Source organism: Vespula vulgaris, chromosome 23, assembly GCF_905475345.1.
Source record: "Vespula vulgaris chromosome 23, iyVesVulg1.1, whole genome shotgun sequence".
Lineage (NCBI taxonomy): Eukaryota > Metazoa > Arthropoda > Insecta > Hymenoptera > Vespidae > Vespula > Vespula vulgaris.
This window is the reverse complement of record NC_066608.1, coordinates 396,552-419,391: the sequence shown is the minus strand read 5'-3', so window position 1 is coordinate 419,391 and position 22,840 is coordinate 396,552. Positions and strand designations below refer to the sequence as shown.

General features: G+C 38.9%; 1 long non-coding RNA gene across 1 annotated transcript; it reads right to left on the bottom strand.

Annotated features, from left to right (window-relative positions):
- Positions 1-319: 319 nt before the first annotated feature.
- On the bottom strand, positions 320-2,608 carry LOC127071723 (uncharacterized). Its single transcript, XR_007785211.1, has 3 exons — positions 2,415-2,608; positions 1,896-2,319; positions 320-837 (listed from the first exon to the last, which is right to left on the bottom strand). It is a non-coding gene; the product is annotated as an uncharacterized LOC127071723 (long non-coding RNA).
- Positions 2,609-22,840: the final 20,232 nt, after the last annotated feature.

The following is a 22,840-nucleotide window of genomic DNA, read 5'->3' as shown; positions in this document are numbered from 1 at the left end:
ACTCTACTCTAAAATTCGCGTTCGAGATGTCTTTCCGCTTCGGGAGTTTCCGGCTTATCAGAAAACTGGAGACGAACGAGACCCTGCTGACGAAGAACGCCACCATCCACACCGTCAGCTTCAGACATCTCGAGACACGACCGGTCGTGTCTATATTTCAAAAATTAAAACGTAGTCCTCGGTAGGACTTTTAATCTCGCGACCGCGAACACTCATACGCGTGACGACCGGCACGCGCGTGAATGTTATCCCTATCATCGCGTACGGAAGCAAGGAGACATACCCTCTCTGAATATAATATTAATTATATGCAGCGAGGTTCCGTTAACTTCCGTGTAATCATCCCACGATGATCGTTCCCTCGATGATTTAGAAACAGAAAAAGAGAAAGAGTAAAAGCAGATGGGAAGAAGAAAAAGAAGAAGAGGAAAAGAAAAGAGATACCGGGAATGTGTGCGAGAGTGCGAGAGAAAGATAGAATTTGGAACGACGGACGAATATCTTGAGGATCGCTTCACCCGAGAAAAATCAGAGTACCGAAGTCGAGAGAAAATAGAGTAATAAATCTCGGGTAACCGTTCAAACTATTACGTAGCTATGCGTTTCAATAAATAGAAATACGTGTAATCGATAGAAATGCATGTAATAAATATAATAAATATGCATATAATAAATATAAGCTTGCTTATACATATATAGAAATGCTTATAATAAGTAGAAATGTGTAGAATAAAAAGAAATGTATTATAATGAAAGAAATAAAAATCACGACCGTTCCCTCGATGATCAATCCCTCGATGATCCATCCCTCGATGGTCCATTCCTCGATGATCTGACCTGAAACAGAAAAAGATTAAAAGGAAAAGAAAAGAAAAAGAAAAGAAGAAGAAAATAAAAAGAGGAAAGATTTTTTTTGGAGGATACTGAGAAAGTAGCCCGCCTAAAGGCCCACACCCGAGGGCCCCTCCCAAGGGTCCCACCCAAGAAAAGCTTGAGAGAAGAGTAATTAAACTGGAACAATTAATTTGGAATAATTTCAATATTGAAACTATTATATACAGTCTTTCGCATTGTATCCAATCATTTCATCACTTATATATGTGTGTGTGTATGTGTTATTTATAAAAAATCATTTTCTGAATTTAATTCAATTTAAATTTATAAGAGGAAATCAAAATGAAAATCTTAAAGAATATTCTCTTCCCGTAACACGCGAAAGAAAGAACTTGCCTCAAACCTCAGTGGGCTTGTTTCAATTCCACATGCAATTTTACTCAGTGCAATTTTGGTAACCCCCAACAATTATGATGTCTTACACGTTTCGTAGCAATGATTTGAATATAGAATTTGATTTTATAAAAATAACAAATTATGAATTTAATTGAACTTTAAAAAAGAAAATGTAAAGAAAAGAAAAATTTACAACTCGACTTTACTAATAAAAATGAATAAAACATGTAACAATTCTATTCGTCGTCCGAGTTTCTGAAATCAACATTATTATTAAATAAGAGCATTTTGAGTGACCACATAGTAAAATTAAAATATGACTAACACACATTTTCGATAGATTCTGTCGAATCTTAGAAAATAACTCAACAGTCTAATAGTAACCCTCACGAGCCACAGCATGTGGAGACCTTTTGGCATATACACTCTTCTTTACTTCCTAAATTAACAACTACTATAGAATATTCGATAACAATCACTAACGATCCTTATTCTAAAATGTAGAGAAAAACTAAAAAATCTAATGAAATTCGAAAGCTATCCAGAAATTAATTAGTGATCACTCAAAGCTCTTACTTATTAATTACAACCAATCACCCGTGCCGATTCGGACCTTTCGTCCTCGACATGATTGAGTGATCGGAGGGACTCAAAAATTAACTTACTACTTAAGAAGTTCTGCGACGGCTCCAAAACACTGGACCGCGATTTAGGTCGAAATTGAGGGTGGACGATTTGTAGTTGGTTGAACATGAGGTAGGTCGACATCGACGTTGGTCGAGATCCTCTTCGGTGATGCACTGACTCTAATTCGCGATAGTTACTCATTAACGAACGGTCACTGAATTTACTTAACGCAACTCTACTATATTTTACAAGTACAGTCTGTGCGACTGTTAAAAAATCAAAAAACTACGCGGACAAACACTGACTCTAAAGACTGCATTGCGCGCAGTCTATGCAAAAACACTTATGGTTTAAATCGCGAAACGCGAACGAACAAACACTGCTTCTACTTCGCGATAAATTTATTTTAGCGATACCAATACTCGATTACATCATTGCAACGCTCGCGATTGCAACGAGGTTCTGAAACAAAAAAACAAATGAAATAATTAGTATCACTGTTATAATGAAAACTGTATAAATCATTCAACAAATATATGATAGAAAAATATACTTACTTTAAGTCTTCGTTAATACTCGCTCGAATTCGGCATCGTGCGAAAATTTCTAAGTCCACTCGTGGAGATAGATTTTCAGTGCAAAGGTGCAAAAATTTCTAAGTTCACTCGTCGAAGTCCAAAGCACAACTGAACCAGGAACTATAAAGGTTGGTCAAAGGCCCGACTTTGTTGTCGTCTCTCGAAGCCGTGTATCCCCACTTCGCATTCAAGTCTAAAATCAAATAAACTGTTGCATATTTGAATTAACTGTTCGTTAATACTTGCACGAATGGCATCCCGAAATTTTCTAAGTTCACTGGTCGAAGTCCAAAGCACGACTGAACTAGGAACAACAAAGCTCGGTCAATGACTATGTTGTCGACTCACGCAGAAAATTATCCCCACTTCGAATTTAAGTGTAAAATCAAATAAACTGTTGTAGATATGAATTAACCGTTCGTTAATACTTGCACGAATGGCATCCCGAAAATTTCTAAGTTCACTGGTCGAAGTCTAACGCGCAACTGAACAATAAAGATCGGCCAAAGACCCGACATTGTTGTCGTCTCTCGAAGCCGTGTATCCCCACTTCGCATTTAAGTCTAAAATCAAATAAACTGTCGCATATTTGAATTAACTGTTCGTTAATACTTGCACGAATGGCATCCCGAAATTTTCTAAGTTCACTGGTCGAAGTCCAAAGCACGACTGAACTAGGAACAACAAAGCTCGGTCAATGACTATGTTGTCGACTCACGCAGAAAATTATCCCCACTTCGAATTTAAGTGTAAAATCAAATAAACTGTCGCATATTTGAATTAACTGTTCGTTAATACTTGCACGAATGGCATCCCGAAATTTTCTAAGTTCACTGGTCGAAGTCCAAAGCACGACTGAACTAGGAACAACAAAGCTCGGTCAATGACTATGTTGTCGACTCACGCAGAAAATTATCCCCACTTCGAATTTAAGTGTAAAATCAAATAAACTGTTGTAGATATGAATTAACCGTTCGTTAATACTTGCACGAATGGCATCCCGAAAATTTCTAAGTTCACTGGTCGAAGTCTAACGCACAACTGAACAATAAAGATCGGCCAAAGACCCGACATTGTTGTCGTCTCTCGAAGCCGTGTATCCCCACTTCGCATTCAAGTCTAAAATCAAATAAACTGTTGTAGATTTGAATTAACTGTTCGGTAATAGTTGCACGAATGGCATCCGCGAAAATTTCTATTTACTCTCGTCGAGTTCCAAAGCACAACTAAACTAGTAAATGTCAAAGTCGTTTAGAGATCCGATTTTGTTTTCGACTCACAAAGAAAATTATCCCCACTTCACAATTTAATTTTAAAACAAAATATTTCTCCGTTATTGAAAAAACATTGAAATATGCAACTATTTCAGCGGTGTTATATGAGTCCTTGACAACAGTTAAAGACAAAGATGCCCCTCCCAAGGGTCCCACCCGAGACTATTGAATAATAAAAGTTAATAAAAGTAATTAATATTATAAATAAAAGTATATAAGTAATAAAAGTAGGAAACAATAAATAAGAATGACAGAACATAAGTGCGACAGAAAAGTTTTCTGTGCGTTTTCGTTTGAATTTTATAATTTTATTAATTTAGAATTTTGATATATTCAATTTATCTATATGTCGAAATATAACCAACGAGGTAAAATGTAATTAATTTAACGTTTACTTGAACTTAGACAGACGAGAGATATTGTAAAAATATAGAAATATGCAGCCATTCGCCCGGTAATACTTGCGTTTTATAATTATGTGTATAATTTAGTTACGGACTTTAAATATAATTAAGACATTGATTTCGATATATCGCAAGTATTACCGACCCAGGTCCCACCGCTTGGAGGTTGCTGCATCTGGGGACCCACGAGCTAACGGGGACTCTACTCTCTAAGATCCGCGAGACCGGCGTGAACAAATAATCGCCGAACAAATAAAACGAAGTCCCCGGTAGGACTTTTAATCGCGCTCGGACAGTCACGTGAGTGTCCGAATGACTCTACTGCAAAATACGCATTACCGGCGTAATCTTATCTCTATATTAAGCAAGTTAAACTAAGTCCACGGTAGGACACTTAATTCGCGCCCGAACACTCACGTGGTGTTAGTACAACGGTAACTCTACTCTAAAATCCGCGTTCCCGGTGTTCGCGAGGCAACATGAGCGAACAGAGACATCGAGTCCGCAACGGTATCCTACTAGGGATAACGTTGAGGCCGTCAGCCTCGGATGCCCACATCCCACCTTTAAGCACGACCGTCCGTGCTTTTCGTATTTCGAACAATAAAACGAGGTCCACGGTAGGACCTTTAATCGCGCCCGAACATCGACGTGAGTGTTAGAATAACGGTGACTCTACTCTAATTCGCGGTCCCGCGGGGTTGCATACACCTCACCATGGACTCAGGTGACTATAGATATAAGGTGGGTCAGTCAACGGACTGAACATCCTTACAAATAGCCATAAACCATCCTCCTCAGTAGCACATAGACCGTCTCACTCTACAGTCATCCGGTGACCGTATCACGACCGGTCATTTATTCGTTTTTAGCAATCAAACGAAGTCCATTATCGTAGGACTTTTAATCGCGCCCGGGAACACCACGCCTGTGCCCGCCGACACACGCGCAAGTGTTCTTTCTATCTTACCCGTATTCGCGTCTAACAATCGAATATGAAACAAACCATTCGACGATACACTGGACCTGCGCCGATGTATCGAAATCAGTGAAGAAGAGAAGAAGAGGAAGAGAAAGAGAAGAAATGGAAGCCGGAACGTGCGCGCATGTTAAAACGACAGAACTCGGAAAGAAGGAGAGAAAAGAATACCTGCAAGATGGAATGAAACAGGTGTACGTGTGAAAAAGATGGAATTGAAAAGAAGAGAGAAACCAAAGTACGAAAATAGAGCACGATTTTTCGATACTGAAAGGAGACCCGCACAGAAGCCCACGCCCATGAGCCCCACCCATGGGACCCACCCGATAAAAACCATAACTAATCTCGATTTATCATTATATTATAAAGATATATGGGTTTCAATGAATAGAAATGACTGTATACTTATTGCTGAAAATACAAAAGATGTAAGGAATCATGCGAAATGTAATTTGGAATTACATGGAAAAGATTTTGAAAAAGATTTTGAAATGTGCAGCCATTCGCTCGGCAATACTTGCACACCATAAGATTTGACCAGACGCAAGTACTTCCGACCCAGGTCCCACCGCGTGGAGGTTGCTGCAGTTGGAGACCCACGGACTAACGGGGTCTCTACTCTGAAATTCGCGTGACCGGCGCGATCAAATAATCGGCGTTCTATAAAACGAAGTTCCCGGTAGGACTTTTAATCGCGCCCGAACACTCCCGTGAGTGTTAGAATAACGGTGACTCTACTCTAAATTCGCGTTCGCGGCGTCCACGTACCAACCGAGAATTCTGGCGGCTAACAGGAGGAGGGTCAGTCCACGCTTACGGATAGCAGATCCATACCACTCGGCAGCACACGAACCGACACACGACCGGTCATTATTCGGTTTAGCAATCAAACGATTACATTATCGCGCCCGAGAACACCACGCATGTGCCCGCCGACACAGGCGTGAGTATTCTTACTATCCTACCCGTATTCGCGTCTAGCAATCGATTATGAAACGAACCTTTCGACGATACATCGGACCTGCTCCGATTTATCGAAAACGACGAAGAAGAGAAAGAGGAAAAGAAAAGTTGAACATGCGCGCACGTGAATACGATAGAGCTCAGAAGAATAAAAAGAATATCCGGAAATTATAATGAATACAAGCAAGTGTGAAAACGATGAAATTGAAATAGAAAGATGGACATAGAAAAGAAAAGAAAAGAAAAGAGAAAATGAATTCGACCGAAGTCAGAGTACGGAAATTGAGCTGGATTTTTCGGTACAGAAAGAAGGAGACCCGCACAGAAGCCCACGCCCATGAGCCCAACTCATGGGACCCACCCGATAAAAACCATAATAACTAATCTCGATTAATTATTATAATATAGAGCTATGCGTTTCAACGAATAGAAATGACTGTGAACTCATTGCTGAATATACGACAGATGTAAGAAGCAATGTGAAATATATTTTGGAATTACTTAGAAAAGATCTTGGAAAAATCTTAAAATTTGCAGCCATTTGCTCGGAAATACTTGCACCTTATAAGATTTCGATAAACAACAAGTACTGCCGACCCAGGTCCCACCGCGTGGAGGTTGCTGCAAGTGGGGACCCACGGACTAACGGTGACTCTACTTTTTACTACTATTACTACTATCAAAAAGGCAAAGCAACGGGGCGACCTCCACTCCCGACGAATTCAAGCCTCCAAACGCTAAAATTGCAGCCCCATGCGTCTCCGCATTTGGGAACCGACTTACGCATAGCTCAACTATCCAACATCGGAAGCTTCGATCACCACTTGAGCACGACCGGTCGTGCTTTCGCGACAAACGCCGGCACCCAAAATTGAATCCTACCGCACTCACAAATACTTACGCGAGTATCCCGGAAACACTCACGCGAGTATGTTGAGTACGTTGGAGCCAAGTTTGGACTTAATCGCGCCCGAGAACACCAACGTCTATGCCAGCCGACATAAACGAGTGTCCTTCTATCTTACCCGAACGGGAGAAAAGAAATCTTTCTACGCCTGAGGTAGAAAGATCCTTTAAACACCCGTATGAAAATCTAAATCCCTCCATGGTCCTTGGGCGATGAACGCGTGTCGGCCGTCACGCGCGTGAGTACTTTCCCTATCATTCGCGTACGGAAGCATGGAAATACCCTCCCTGCATATAATAGAGATTATATGCAGGGAGGTTCCATGAACTCCCGTGCGAGAATCCCACGATGATCCGTCCTTCGATCACCTAATCTGAAACAGAAAAAGAATGAAAGAAGAAAAGATAAACATGTAAAAATTACATGCAAAACTATATACAAAAAGCCATCTATATTCAGTAATTTCCCTGTAAAAATATAATTTCTCCATGGTAGATCCCTCGGTGATCTAACCTGAAACAGAAAAGAGAAAAAGCAGAAAAGAATAATATAATAAATAGAAATATATATAAGAGAGATAAATACAATAAATAGAAATGCATAAATGAATAAATGCATATAATTAATAAGAAATATAGGAATATATAGCATTATTAAAAATTTAGAGTGAATCTAAATGTATATAATTAATAGAAAAGAATAATAATTCAATAAATAAATGTCACGATGATGGGTCTCACGATGATTCATCTTTCCATCATTTCATCAGAAACAGAGAAAGAGTTAAAGAAGAAGAAAAGAAAAGAGAAGACATGGATATAATAAAAAAAAAGAAAAGAAAATGAGAAAAAGAGCCCTAAAAGATGCCGAGACGGCAGCCCGCCTAAAGGCCCACACCCAAAGGCCCCTCCCAAGGGTCCCACCCGAGACTAACCATTAATAAATGTTAGTAATAGTGATTCATATATTATGTAAAAGTATATAATTAATGTAATTATCAAAAGTATACAATTATTAAGGAATATAAGTAATAAAAGTAAGTCGGGATAAATACGAACGATAGCTAACATAAGTGGGATAGAAAATTTTTCTGCGCGTTCCCTTAGAAAATTAATTAAAAATTTTGTTATATTGAAATTTATTTATCTGTCGAAATAAAACTATCAATTTATAATGTAATCAATTTAACGTTTAATTGAACTTAGACAGACGAGAGATACTGTAAAAATATAGAAATATGCAGCCATTCGCCCGGTAATACTTGCGTTTTATAATTATATGTGTAATTTAGTTAAAGATTTTAAATATAATTAAGACACAGTCTCTGATATATCGCAAGTATTACCGACCCAGGTCCCACCGCTAGGAGGTAGCTGCATGTGGGGACCCACGGGCTAACGGGGACTCTACTCTAATATTCGCGTGACCGGTGTGATCGAATAAACGGCGTTCAATAAAACGAAGTCCCCGGTAGGACTTTTAATCGCGCCCGAACACTCCCGGGAGTGTTATAATAACGGTGACTCTACTCTAAGTTCGCGTTCGCGGCGTCCACGTACCAACCGAGAATTCAGGCGGCTAACTGGAGGAGGGTCAGTCCACGCTTACGGATAGCAGATCCATACCACTCGGCAGCACACGAACCGACACACGACCGGTCATTATTCGGTTTAGCAATCAAACGATTTCATTATCGCGCCCGAGAACACCACGCATGTGCCCGCCGACACAGGCGTGAGTATTCTTACTATCCTACCCGTATTCGCGTCTAGCAATCGATTATGAAACGAACCTTTCGACGATACATCGGACCTGCTCCGATTTATCGAAAACGACGAAGAAGAGAAAGAGGAAAAGAAAAGCTGAACATGCGCGCACGTGAATACGATAGAGCTCAGAAGAATAGAAAGAGTATCCGGAAATTATAATGAATACAAACAAGTGTGAAAACGATGAAATTGAAATAGAAAGATGGACATAGAAAAGAGAAGAAAAGAGAAAATGAATTCGACCGGTCAGAGTAAGGAAATCGAGCTGCAATTTTCCGTACAGAAAGAAGGAGACCCGCACAGAAGCCCACGCCCAAGGGCCCATCCCAAGGGACCCACCCGAAAGAAACTATGATAATTATTCTGGAATAATTATTTCAATTATTACACAGCTGTGGTATTCAATGAATAGAAATGACTGTGAATTTACAGCTGAATATACGGAAAATGTAAAAAAGAACGTAAAATGTACGTCCTTCGATGTTCCATTTGGAATAACATAGAAGAAATTTTAGACAACTCTTAAAGAACGCAGCCATTCGCTCGGCAATACTTGCACACCATGAGATATTGATGAAACACAAGTACTTCCGACCCAGGTCCCACCGCGTGGAGGTTGCTGCAGTTGGAGACCCACGGGCTGACGGGGTCTCTACTCTGAAATTCGCGTGACCGGTGTGTTCCAATGATCGACGTTCTATAAAACGAAGTCCCCGGTAGGACTTTTAATCGCGCCCGAACACTCCCGTGAGTGTTAGAATAACGGTGACTCTATTCTACATCCGCGTTCCCGACGTCCATGTACTAACCAAGATTTCAGGCAGCTAACTGGAGGAGGGTCAGTCCACGCTTACGGATAGCAAACCATACTACTCGGCAGCACATAAACCGACACACGACCAGTCATACATTCGTTTTAGCAATCAAACGGAGTCCATTACCGTAGGACTTTTATTCGCGCCCGAGAACACCACGTCTGTGCCCGCCGACGCAGGCGTGAGTGTTCTTCCTATCTTACCCGTATTCGCGTCTAGCAATCGATCATGAAACGAACCCTTCGACGATGTATCGCAATCTCGATATCGAAATCCGTGGAGAAGAAGAAGAGACAGAGGAAAAGAAAGCCGGAACATGCGCGCACGTGAAAACGATAGGACTTAAAAGAAAAGAAGGAAAGGATGTCCGGAAAGTGCAATGAAACACGTGCGGATATGATAAAGATGAGATTGAAAAGAAAAGAAAAGAGAAGATGAATTCGACCAAGATCAGAATACGAAAATCGTGCTGGATTTTTCGGTACTAGAAGAAGGAGACCCGCACAGAAGCCCACGCCCATGAGCCCGACTCATGGGACCCACCCGAGAGATCTATAAAAATTAGTCTCGAATGATTATTTCAACTATTACATAGACATGCGAATCAATGAATAAAAATGACTGTAAACTTATTGCTGAATAAACGAAAGATGTAAAGAACGATGTGAAATATAATTTGGAATCAAATAGAAAAGATTTAGGAAAAGTCTTTGAAGCATGCAGCCATTCGCTCGGTAATACTTGTATCTAATAAGATTTCGACATAAAGCAAGTATTACCGACCCAGGTCCCACCGCGTGGAGGTTACTGCATGTAGAGACCCGCGGACTAACGGGGACTCTACTCTAAAATCCGCGATCCGAGATGCCTTTCCGCTTCGGGAGCTTCGGGCTTCTCAGCAAACTGGAGATGTGTAAAACCCCGCTTACAGATCGCTCCACCGTCCACACCGTCGGCTTCAGACATCTCGAGACACGACCGGTCGTGTCTATATTTCGATTTCTGAAATCAAAACGTAGTCCTCGGTAGGACTTAATCTCGCGCTCGCGAACACCCAGGCGCGTGCCGGCCGTCACGCGCGTAAGTGTTTTATCTATTATTCGCGTACGGAAGCAAGGAGACATACCCTCCCTGCATATAATAAAAATTATATGCAGAGAGGTTCCATTAACTTCCGTGTAAAGATCCCACGATGTTCCGTCTCTCGATAACCTAATCTGAAACAGAAGAAGAAAAAAAGAAAAGATAAATGTAAGAGTAAAAATTAAAAAGTCTGTAAAAATTAAATATAGTAGCAACAACTGAAAAGAGAATAAAAATTGAATATAAGAGCAAAAATTAAAAAGGTAATAAAACAAATATAAAAGCAAAAATTAAAAATTTAATAAAAGTTAAATACAAAAGCAAAGTTAAATATAAAAGCAAAAATTAAAAGTATAATAGAAATTAAATATAAGAACAAAAATTATACATTACATTATATGCAAAAGCTTTCCTGTAAAAATTTAATTTCACGATGATCGGTCCCTCGATGATCGCTCCCTCGATGTTCTAACCTGAAACAGAAAAAGTATGAAACAGAATGAGAAAGAGATATAAAGAATATAGGAAAAGAAAAGCCAAACAGAAAAAGGAAAAAAGAAGGGAAAACTTGCGTATGTTCGCGTGAGAGAAATATAATTCGAAACGATTGGTGTGTATCTCGCAGATAGGTCCAATCGACGAAAATCAGAATATCGTAATTGAATTCGATTTTTCTTTAGCAAAAGAACGAAACCCGCCTAAGGCCCACACCCGAGGGCCCCTCCCAAGGGTCCCACCCGAGAGAACAATGAACAATTTAATCAACTTTTTAAAATAATTATGCAATCTACAATGTGCAGCCATACGCTGGGTAATACTGGAATCCTGTTAGGCATTCTTCCTGTAAAAGTGAGACGAGAATATACTATGTAGTTAAATGTTCTTGTTTCATTTCCATGTGCACTTTAATTCAGTGCACTTTCAGTGGTCCTCACAATTGCCATATCCTATACGTTTCGAAATTATTACTTTAATATATAACTTGATTTCATAAAAATAAAATAACGGGTTTAATTGAACTTTAGAAAACAAATATGGGAAAAATTTATTACTCGACTTTAATAAAAAAATGTATAAAATAGGTAAAACTTCTATTCGTAAACCCGTGGCACTGTGAGATGGGACAGGGAATGAATAGATCTTCTTAGTTTCTGAAAATTATATTATTATTATATAAGAGCATTTTGAGTGACAACATGGTATAATGAAAATATGACTAAGAGTCATTCTCGAAGTGCTCTGCCGAACCTTCGAAAATAACTCTGTAGCCTAATAGTTGCCCTCTTGAGCCACAATTTGTGGGGGCCTCTTCGGCACATAGCCTCTTCATTGCTTCATGCCCTAACAACTACTATAGAACGTTTGAACTATCGTCAACTATCGCCGAGAAACTAGAACTATCTCTTATTCTAAAACGTCGAAGAAAACTAACAAATCTAACGCAACTCTAAAGCAATCCTGAAACGAAAAATCGAGAAACATCGGTAGAGAAACGAGAATTAATATATTAATTGCTGAAAATCCTAAGCTAAAAATTGATTAACTTGTTCTACGTTTTACGCGTTGTGATTTTACAAGTCTCTTTGTCTTTTCTCTACTCTACTTTATTCTTTCAAAAGCAATGACTCTAATGAGACTTTCTTCTATTAATAAAATTGATTAATCTTTATTTAATAATGTATTGAAAAATCATTGGACGCTCCTTCTTACAAGCGATTACTCTAATTATTAGAAAATAAATTATACAATTTCGCTTGTGGTCCAGAGACTATCCATCGCGAATATCTTCTTGCTTATTCATGATTAAACTTCGCGACTATCGCGGTAGTTTAGTATTTTCGCGAGAGAAAATTGTTTAAAAATGCAGTCAAATATTCAAAATTTCCAATAGTTATAATCAACGCGTTTAAGCAAGAAGACTCTATCCTGATCTAATAAATAAATAAAAAAATGACGAACCATTCACGAGTAAATCTCCGAAGAAATTTACTCGTGGTCACTCAAAGCTCTTGTACTTATTAATTACAACCAATCACCCGTGCCGATTCGGACCTTTCGTCCTCGACATGATTGAGTGATAGGAGGAACTTAAAAATTAACTCACCACTTAAGAAGTTCTGCGATGGCTCCAAAACACGGGACCGCGATTTAGGTCGAAATTGAGGGTGGACGATTTGTAGTTGGTTGAACATGAGGTAGGTCGACATCGAGGTTGGTTGAGATCCTCTTCAGTGATGCACTGACTCTAATTCGCGGTAGTTACTCATTAACGAACGGTCACTGAATTTACTTAACGCAACTCTACTATATTTTACAAGTACAGTCTGTGCGACTGTTAAAAAATCAAAAAACTACGCGGACAAACACTGACTCTAAAGACTGCATTGCGCGCAGTCTATGCAAAAACACTTATGGTTTAAATCGCGAAACGCGAACGAACAAACACTGCTTCTACTTCGCGATAAATTTATTTTAGCGATACTAACACTCGATTACATCATTGCAACGCGCGCGTCTGCATCGAGGTTCTGAAACAAAAATACAAACGAAATAATTAGTATCATCGTTATAATGAAAACTGTATAAATCATTCAACAAAATATGATAGAAAAATATACTTACTTTAAGTCTTCGTTAATACTCGCTCGACTTCGGCATCGTGCGAAAATTTCTAAGTCCACACATGGAGATAGATTTTTAAAGTCCTCCAAAGGTGCGAAGATTTCTAAGTCCTTTCGTGGAGATAGATTTTTAGTCCCCCAAAGGTGCGAAAATTTCTAAGTCCACTGGTGGAGATAGATTTTCAAAGTTCCTTAAAGGTGCGAAAATTTCTAAGTCCACACATGGAGATAGATTTTCAAAGTCCCCCAAAGGTGCGAAAATTTCTAAGTCCACACATGGAGATAGATTTTCAAAGTTCCCCAAAGGTGCGAAAATTTCTAAGTCCACACATGGAGATAGATTTTTAAAGTTCCTTAAAGGTGCGAAAATTTCTAAGTCCACACATGGAGATAGATTTTCAAAGTTCCTCAAAGGTGCGAAAATTTCTAAGTCCACACATGGAGATAGATTTTTAAAGTTCCTCAAAGGTGCGAAAATTTCTAAGTCCACTCGTGGAGATAGATTTTCAAAGTTCATGAAATGTGCGAAAATTTCTAAGTTCACTCGTCAAAGTCCAACGCACAACTGAACCAGGATCCCGACATTATTGTCGTCTCCCGAACCCGAGTATCCCCACCTCGCATTTAAATCTTGAATCAAATAAGCTGTTATGTATTTGAATAAACTGTTCGTTAATACTGGCAGGAATGGCATCTGCGCAAATTGCCATGTGCTCTCGTCGAATTCCAAAGCACAACTAACTGTTAAAGTCGGTGAGAGGTCCGATTTTGTTTTCGACTCACAAAGAAAATTATCCCCACTTCACAATGTAATTTTAAAAGAAAATATTTCTCCGTTATTAAAAAAACATTGAAATATACGACTATTTGTCTGGTGCTATATGCAACAGTTAAAAAAGCAAGGTTAAAAAACAGGTAAAAAAGAAGAGGAGGAAAAAAAGAAAAGGTAGAAATGATAAAGAAAGAAGAAGAGAAAAATAGCACGACAAAGATACTGAAACTGTAAACAACCCATAGGTTCAAATTGGAAAGCCTCTCCCAAATGTTCCACCCGAGATTAAATATTAATAAAAGTTATTAAAAATGATTCATATAGTAAGTAAAGTATATAATTAATGTAATTATCAAGAGTATACAATTAGTAACTGTATATAAGTAATAAAAGTAAGTCGGGATAAATACGAACGATAGCGAACATAAGTGGGATAGAAAAGTTTTCTGTGAGTTTTCTTAGAAAATTAATTAAAAATTTTGCTATATTCAAATTTATTTATTTGTGGAAATATAACTAACACTTTAAGATGTAATCAATTTAACGTTTAATTGACGTTAAACAAACATGAGTAAAAATATAGAAATATGCAGCCATTCGCCCGGTAATACTTGCGTTTTATAATTATGTGTATAATTTAGTTACGGACTTTAAATATAATTAAGACATTGATTTCGATATATCGCAAGTATTACCGACCCAGGTCCCACCGCTTGGAGGTTGCTGCATCTGGGGACCCACGAGCTAACGGGGACTCTACTCTCTAAGATCCGCGAGACCGGCGTGAACAAATAATCGCCGAACAAATAAAACGAAGTCCCCGGTAGGACTTTTAATCGCGCTCGGACACTCACGTGAGTGTCCGAATGACTCTACTGCAAAATACGCATTACCGGCGTAATTTTATCTATATATCAAGCAAATAAATCTAAGTCCACGGTAGGACACTTAATTCGCGCCCGAACACTCACGTGGTGTTAATACAACGGTAACTCTACTCTACAATACGCGTTCCCGGTGTTCGCGAGGCAACATGAGCGAACAGAGACATCGAGTCCGCAACGGTATCCTACTAGGGATAACGTTGAGGCCGTCAGCCTCGGATGCCCACATCCCACCTTTAAGCACGACCGTCCGTGCCTTTCGTATTTCGAACAATAAAACGAAGTCCACGGTAGGACTTTAATCGCGCCCGAACATCCACGTGAGTGCTAGAATAACGGTGACTCTACTCTAATTCGCGGTCCCGCGGGGTTGCATACACCTCACCATGGACTCAGGTGACTATAGATATAAGGTGGGTCAGTCAACGGACTGAACATCCTTACAAATAGCCATATACCATCCTCCTCAGTAGCACATAGACCGTCTCACTCTACAGTCATCCGGTGACCGTATCACGACCGGTCATTTATTCGTTTTTAGCAATCAAACGAAGTCCATTATCGTAGGACTTTTAATCGCGCCCGGGAACACCACGCCTGTGCCCGCCGACACACGCGCAAGTGTTCTTTCTATCTTACCCGTATTCGCGTCTAACAATCGAATATGAAACAAACCATTCGACGATACACTGGACCTGCGCCGATGTATCGAAATCAGTGAAGAAGAGAAGAAGAGGAAGAGAAAGAGAAGAAATGGAAGCCGGAACGTGCGCGCATGTTAAAACGACAGAACTCGGAAAGAAGGAGAGAAAAGAATACCTGCAAGATGGAATGAAACAGGTGTACGTGTGAAAAAGATGGAATTGAAAAGAAGAGAGAAACCAAAGTACGAAAATAGAGCACGATTTTTCGATACTGAAAGGAGACCCGCACAGAAGCCCACGCCCATGAGCCCCACCCATGGGACCCACCCGATAAAAACCATAACTAATCTCGATTTATCATTATATTATAAAGATATATGGGTTTCAATGAATAGAAATGACTGTATACTTATTGCTGAAAATACAAAAGATGTAAGGAATCATGCGAAATGTAATTTGGAATTACATGGAAAAGATTTTGAAAAAGATTTTGAAATGTGCAGCCATTCGCTCGGCAATACTTGCACACCATAAGATTTCGACGTAACGCAAGTATTACCGACCCAGGTCCCACCGCGTGGAGGTTGCTGCATGTAGAGACCCGCGCACTAACGGGGACTCTACTCTAAAATCCGCGATCCGAGATGCCTTTCCGCTTCGGGAGCTTCGGGCTTCTCAGCAAACTGGAGTTGTGTAAAACCCCGCTTACAGATCGCTCCACCGTCCACACCGTCGGCTTCAGACATCTCGAGACACGACCGGTCGTGTCTATATTTCGATTTCTGAAATCAAAACGTAGTCCTCGGTAGGACTTAATCTCGCGCTCGCGAACACCCACGCGCGTGCCGGCCGTCACGCGCGTGAGTGTTTTCTCTATCATTCGCGTACGGAAGCAAGGAGACATACCCTCCCTGCATATAATAAAAATTATATGCAGAGAGGTTCCATTAACTTCCGTGTAAAGATCCCACGATGTTCCGTCTCTCGATAACCTAATCTGAAACAGAAAAAAAAATAATAGTAGTGCTAAATATAAGATCCAAAATTAAAAAGATAATAAAAATTAAATATAAAAGCAAATATTAAAAAGATAATAGAAATTAAATGTAAGAGCAAATATTAAAAAGTTTATAAATCTAAAATATAAAAACAAAAATTAAATACTTAATAAAAGTTAAATACAAAAAAACAAATATTAAAAGGATAATAGAAATTAAATATAAGAACAAAAATTATGAATAAAATTAAATGCAAAATGACATATTTTGTAAAATTTCCCTGAAAGAATGTAATTGCACGATGATCGGTCCCTCGATGATCGCTTCCTCGATGATTGGTTCTTCGATGATCTAATCTGAAACAGAAGAAGGTTAAAAAAGATGAGAAAAAGTCAGATAGAAAAGAGGAAAGGAAAAAAAGAAGTGGAAAAGTATAAAATAAACTAAGATTATTTGCGTATGTGTGCGTGAGAAAAATAGAATTTCGAACGATAGGTGTGTATCTCGAAGATCTTGTCACTCGGCGAAAATCAAAGTACCATAATTGAGTTTGATTTTTCGCTAGTGAGAGAATGAAACCCGCCTAAGGCCCACACCCGAGGGCCCCTCCCAAGGGTCCCACCCGAGACTAATATAAGTTAATAATTTTAGAATTTTAATTAATAACAGTTAATAAAAGTAATTAATATAGTAAATAGAAATATTTATATATTAATTTTATTTATATATTATATATTATATATTATATATTATATATTATATATTATGTATTATATATTATATATTATATATTAATTATAGTTAATAAAAGTATGTAAGAATAAATAAAAATGACAGCAAACACAATTGTAATAGAAAAGTTCTCTGTGCGTTTTCTTAAATAATTAATTTATAATTTTGATATGTTTAATTTTTTTATCTGTGAAAATATAATTAACAATTTAAAATGTAATTGAGTTAACGTCTAATTGAAATTAAACAGAAGAGGGATTTTGGCAAAACATTGAAATATGCAGCCATCCGCCCGGTAGTACTTGCGCTATAGGATTATATTAGTTACAGATTTTAGATAACATATATAATTTAATTATAGATTTTATAAATAATTTAAACATAAATTTCACTATATCGCAAGTACTACCGACCCAGGTCCCACCGCTTGGAGGTTGCTGCATCTGGGGACCCACGGGCTAACGGGGACTCTACTCTAAAATTCGCGTTCGAGATGTCTTTCCGCTTCGGGAGTTTCTGACTTATCGGAAAACTGGAGATGAACGAGACCCTGCTGATGGAAAACACCACCGTCCACACCGTCAGCTTCAGACATCTCGAGACACGACCGGTCGTGTCTATATTTCAAAAATCAAAACGAAGTCCTCGGTAGGACTTATAATCTCGCGACCGCGAACATTCATGCGCGTGACGACCGACACGCGCGTGAATGTTATCCCTATCATTCGCGTACGGAAGCAAGGAGACATACCCTCTCTGAATATAATATTAATTATATGCATCGAGGTTCCATTAACTTCCGTGTAAACATCCCACGATGATCGACCCCTCGATGATTTAGAAACAGAAAAAGAGAGAGAGTAAATGCAGATGAGAAGAAGAAAAAGAAAAAGAGGAAAAGAAAAAAAGAAACCGGGAATGTGTGCGAGAGTGCGAAAGAAAGATAGAATTTGGAACGACGGATGAATATCTTGAAGATCCCTTCACCCGAGAAAAATCAAAGTACCAAAATCGAGAGAAAGTAGAGTATTTAATCTCGGATAATCCTTTAAATTATTATATATCTATGCGTTTGAACAAATAGAAATATATATAATCGATAGAAATGTATGTAATGAATATAATAAATATGCCTATAACAAATAAATGCTTGCTTATACACAAATAGAAATATAATAAGTAGAATATGCAGAAGTATGTAGAATAAATACAAAAGTATAATAATTCAAGATATGAATATCACGTTCACCGCTCCTTCGATGATTCATCCCTCGATGATCCATTCCTCGATGATCTGACCTGAAACAGAAAAAGATTAAAAGAAAAAGAAAAGAAGAAAAAAATAAAAAGAGGAAAGTTTTTTGGAAGATACTGAGAAAGTAGCCCGCCAAAAGGCCCACACCCAAGGGCCCCTCCCAAGGGTCCCACCCGAGAGAAGCTTGAGAGAAGAGTAATTAAACTGGAACAATTAATTTGGAATAATTTCAATATTGAAACTATTATATACAGTCCTTCACATTGTATGCAATCATCTCATCATATATATATATGTGTGTGTGTGTGTGTTACTTATGAAAAATAAAATTCTGAATTTAAAATGAATTAAAATGTATCACTTCCGATCCTAATCTAAACGAATATTCTCTTCCCGTACCGCGGGAAAGAAAGAACTTTCCTTGCATTTCGGTGCATTTTTATCAATTCCATATGCACTTTTATTCAGAAGACTTTAGAAAGAAAACTTTCAAAGAGAGAATATAAAGAAAATAAAAATTTACAAGTCGACCTGAATAGTAAAAATGAACAATATAGGTAATAATTCCATTCGCGTACGAGTACCAATGTGGGATGAAAGACGGAGTGCTACGTCGTCCGAGTTTCTGAAATCAAAATTATTATTACATAAGAGCAATTTGGGTGACCACATAGAAATTAAAATATATCTATTTCGGCTAATCTGTCGAACCTTCCAAAATAAAACAACAATCCAATAGCTGCCCTCTTGACACATAGCCTCTTCTTTGCTTCATGCCCAACCAACAACTATAGAACATTCGAAAACCATAATTAACTACTCCTATTTTAAAACTTGGAAGAAAACCAATAAATCTAAGGAAACTTGAAAACCATCCTGAAACGAAAAATCGAAAGAAATTTCCTAGTGGTCACTCAATGCTCTTTTATTATAAATTACAACCAATCACTCGTGCCGATTCGGACCTTTCGTCCTCGACACGATTGAGTGATCGGAGGGACTTAAAAATTAACTTACTACTTGAGAAGTTCTGCGATGGCTCTGAAAAACTGGACCGCGATTTAGGTCGAAATTGAGGGTGAACGATTTGTAGTTGGTTGAAAATGAATTAGGTGGACGTCGAAGTTGGTCGAAATCCTCTTCAGTGATGCACTGACTCTAATTCGCGGTAGTTACTTATTAACGAACGAACACTGAATTTACTTAACGCAACTCTACTATATATTATAAGTACAGTCTGTGCGACTGTTAAAAAATCAAAAAACTACGCGAACAAACACTGACTCTAAGGACTGCATTGCACGCAGTCTATGCAAAAACACTTATGGTTTAAATCGCGACACGCGAACGAACAAACACTGCTTCTACTTCGCGATAAATTTATTTTAGCGATACTAACACTCGATTACATCATTGCAACGCGCGCGATTGCAACGAGGTTCTGAAACAAGAAGTCAAACGAAATAATTAGTATCATCGTTATAATGAAAACTGTAAAAATGATTCAACAAATATATGATAGAAAAAAATACTTACTTTAAGTCTTCGTTAATACTCGCTCGAATACGGCATCCCGCGAAAATTCCTAAGTCCACTCGTGGAGATAGATTATCAAAGTCCCCCAAAGGTGCGAAAATTTCTAAGTCCTCTCGACGAGATAGATTTTCAAAGTCCCCCAAAGGAGCGAAAATTTCTAAGTCCTCTCGACGAGATAGATTTTCAAAGTCCCCCAAAGGTGCGAAAATTTCTAAGTCCTCTCGTCGAGATAGATTGCAAAGACCCTCGGAAAGCAGAGAACGTACTCTAAAACAAAAGAAACAGTATAGAAATACGAAAATGTGAGTGTAACACATTGTACTTGCGTAAAATCTTCCATAGTCCTCGCTCCTATGGCATCCTATGGAAATTTCTATGTCCACCATGGAGATAGACTGTCACTGGCCACCGAGAGTGCACAGTGGAAATCTAAAACAAAAAAGAAGTATAGAAAGTGGAAAATAAGAAATATACAACATTGTACTTGCGTAGAATCTTCGAGGGTACTCCTCCTATGCCATCCTGTGAAAATTTCCAAGTCCTCTCGTGCAGATAGATTTTCAAAGTCCCCCAAAGGAGCGAAAATTTCTAAGTCCTCTCGTCGAGATAGATTTTCAAAGTCCCCCAAAGGAGCGAAAATTTCTAAGTCCTCTCGTCGAGATAGATTTTCAAAGTCCCCCAAAGGAGCGAAAATTTCTAAGTCCTCTCGTGCAGATAGATTTTCAAAGTCTCCCAAAGGAGCGAAAATTTCTAAGTCCTCTCGTCGAGATAGATTTTCAAAGTCCCCCAAAGGTGCGAAAATTTCCAAGTCCTCTCGTGCAGATAGATTTTCAAAGTCCCCCAAAGGAGCGAAAATTTCTAAGTCCTCTCGTCGAGATAGATTTTCAAAGTCCCCCAAAGGAGCGAAAATTTCTAAGTCCTCTCGTCGAGATAGATTGCAAAGACCCTCGGAAAGCAGAGAACGTACTCTAAAACAAAAGAAACAGTATAGAAATACGAAAATGTGAGTGTAACACATTGTACTTGCGTAGAATCTTCGTTAGTCCGCGCTCCTATGGCATCCTATGGAAATTTCTATGTCCCCCATGGGGGAAGACTGTCAACGGTCCCGGAAGTGCAAAGTGGAAATCTAAAACAAAAAGAATAGTATAGAAAGTGGAAAAGAAGAATGATACAACAATGTACTTGCGTAAAATCTTCTTTAGTCCTCGCTCCTATGGCATCCTATGGAAATTTCTATGTCCCCCATGGGGGAAGACTGTCAACGGTCCCGGAAGTGCAAAGTGGAAATCTAAAACAAAAAGAATAGTATAGAAAGTGGAAAAGAAGAATGATACAACAAAGTACTTGCGTAAAATCTTCGTTAGTCCGCGCTCCTATGGCATCCTATGGAAATTTCTATGTCCCCCATGGAGAAAGACTGTCAACGGCCTCCGAGTGTGCAAGGTGGAAATCTAAAACAAAAAAGAAGTATAGAAAGTGGAAAATAAGAATGATACAACATTGTACTTGCGTAGAATCTTCGTGGGTACTCCTCCTATGCCATCCTGTGAAAATTTCCAAGTCCTCTCGTGCAGATAGATTTTCAAAGTCCCCCATAGGAGCGAAAATTTCTAAGTCCTCTCGTCGAGATAGATTTTCAAAGTCCCCCAAAGGTGCGAAAATTTCTAAGTCCTCTCGTCGAGATAGATTGCAAAGACCCTCGGAAAGCAGAGAACGTACTCTAAAACAAAAGAAACAGTATAGAAATACGAAAATGTGAGTGTAACACATTGTACTTGCGTAAAATCTTCCATAGTCCTCGCTCCTATGGCATCCTATGGAAATTTCTATGTCCACCATGGAGATAGACTGTCACTGGCCACCGAGAGTGCACAGTGGAAATCTAAAACAAAAAAGAAGTATAGAAAGTGGAAAATAAGAAATATACAACATTGTACTTGCGTAGAATCTTCGTGGGTACTCCTCCTATGCCATCCTGTGAAAATTTCCAAGTCCTCTCGTGCAGATAGATTTTCAAAGTCCCCCAAAGGAGCGAAAATTTCTAAGTCCTCTCGTCGAGATAGATTTTCAAAGTCCCCCAAAGGTGCGAAAATTTCTAAGTCCTCTCGTCGAGATAGATTTTCAAAGTCCCCCAAAGGTGCGAAAATTTCTAAGTCCTCTCGTCGAGATAGATTTTCAAAGTCCCCCAAAGGAGCGAAAATTTCTAAGTCCTCTCGTCGAGATAGATTTTCAAAGTCCCCCAAAGGTGCGAAAATTTCTAAGTCCTCTCGTCGAGATAGATTTTCAAAGTCCCCCAAAGGAGCGAAAATTTCTAAGTCCTCTCGTCGAGATAGATTGCAAAGACCCTCGGAAAGCAGAGAACGTACTCTAAAACAAAAGAAACAGTATAGAAATACGAAAATGTGAGTGTAACACATTGTACTTGCGTAAAATCTTCCATAGTCCTCGCTCCTATGGCATCCTATGGAAATTTCTATGTCCACCATGGAGATAGACTGTCACTGGCCACCGAGAGTGCACAGTGGAAATCTAAAACAAAAAAGAAGTATAGAAAGTGGAAAATAAGAAATATACAACATTGTACTTGCGTAGAATCTTCGTGGGTACTCCTCCTATGCCATCCTGTGAAAATTTCCAAGTCCTCTCGTGCAGATAGATTTTCAAAGTCCCCCAAAGGAGCGAAAATTTCTAAGTCCTCTCGTCGAGATAGATTTTCAAAGTCCCCCAAAGGTGCGAAAATTTCTAAGTCCTCTCGTCGAGATAGAT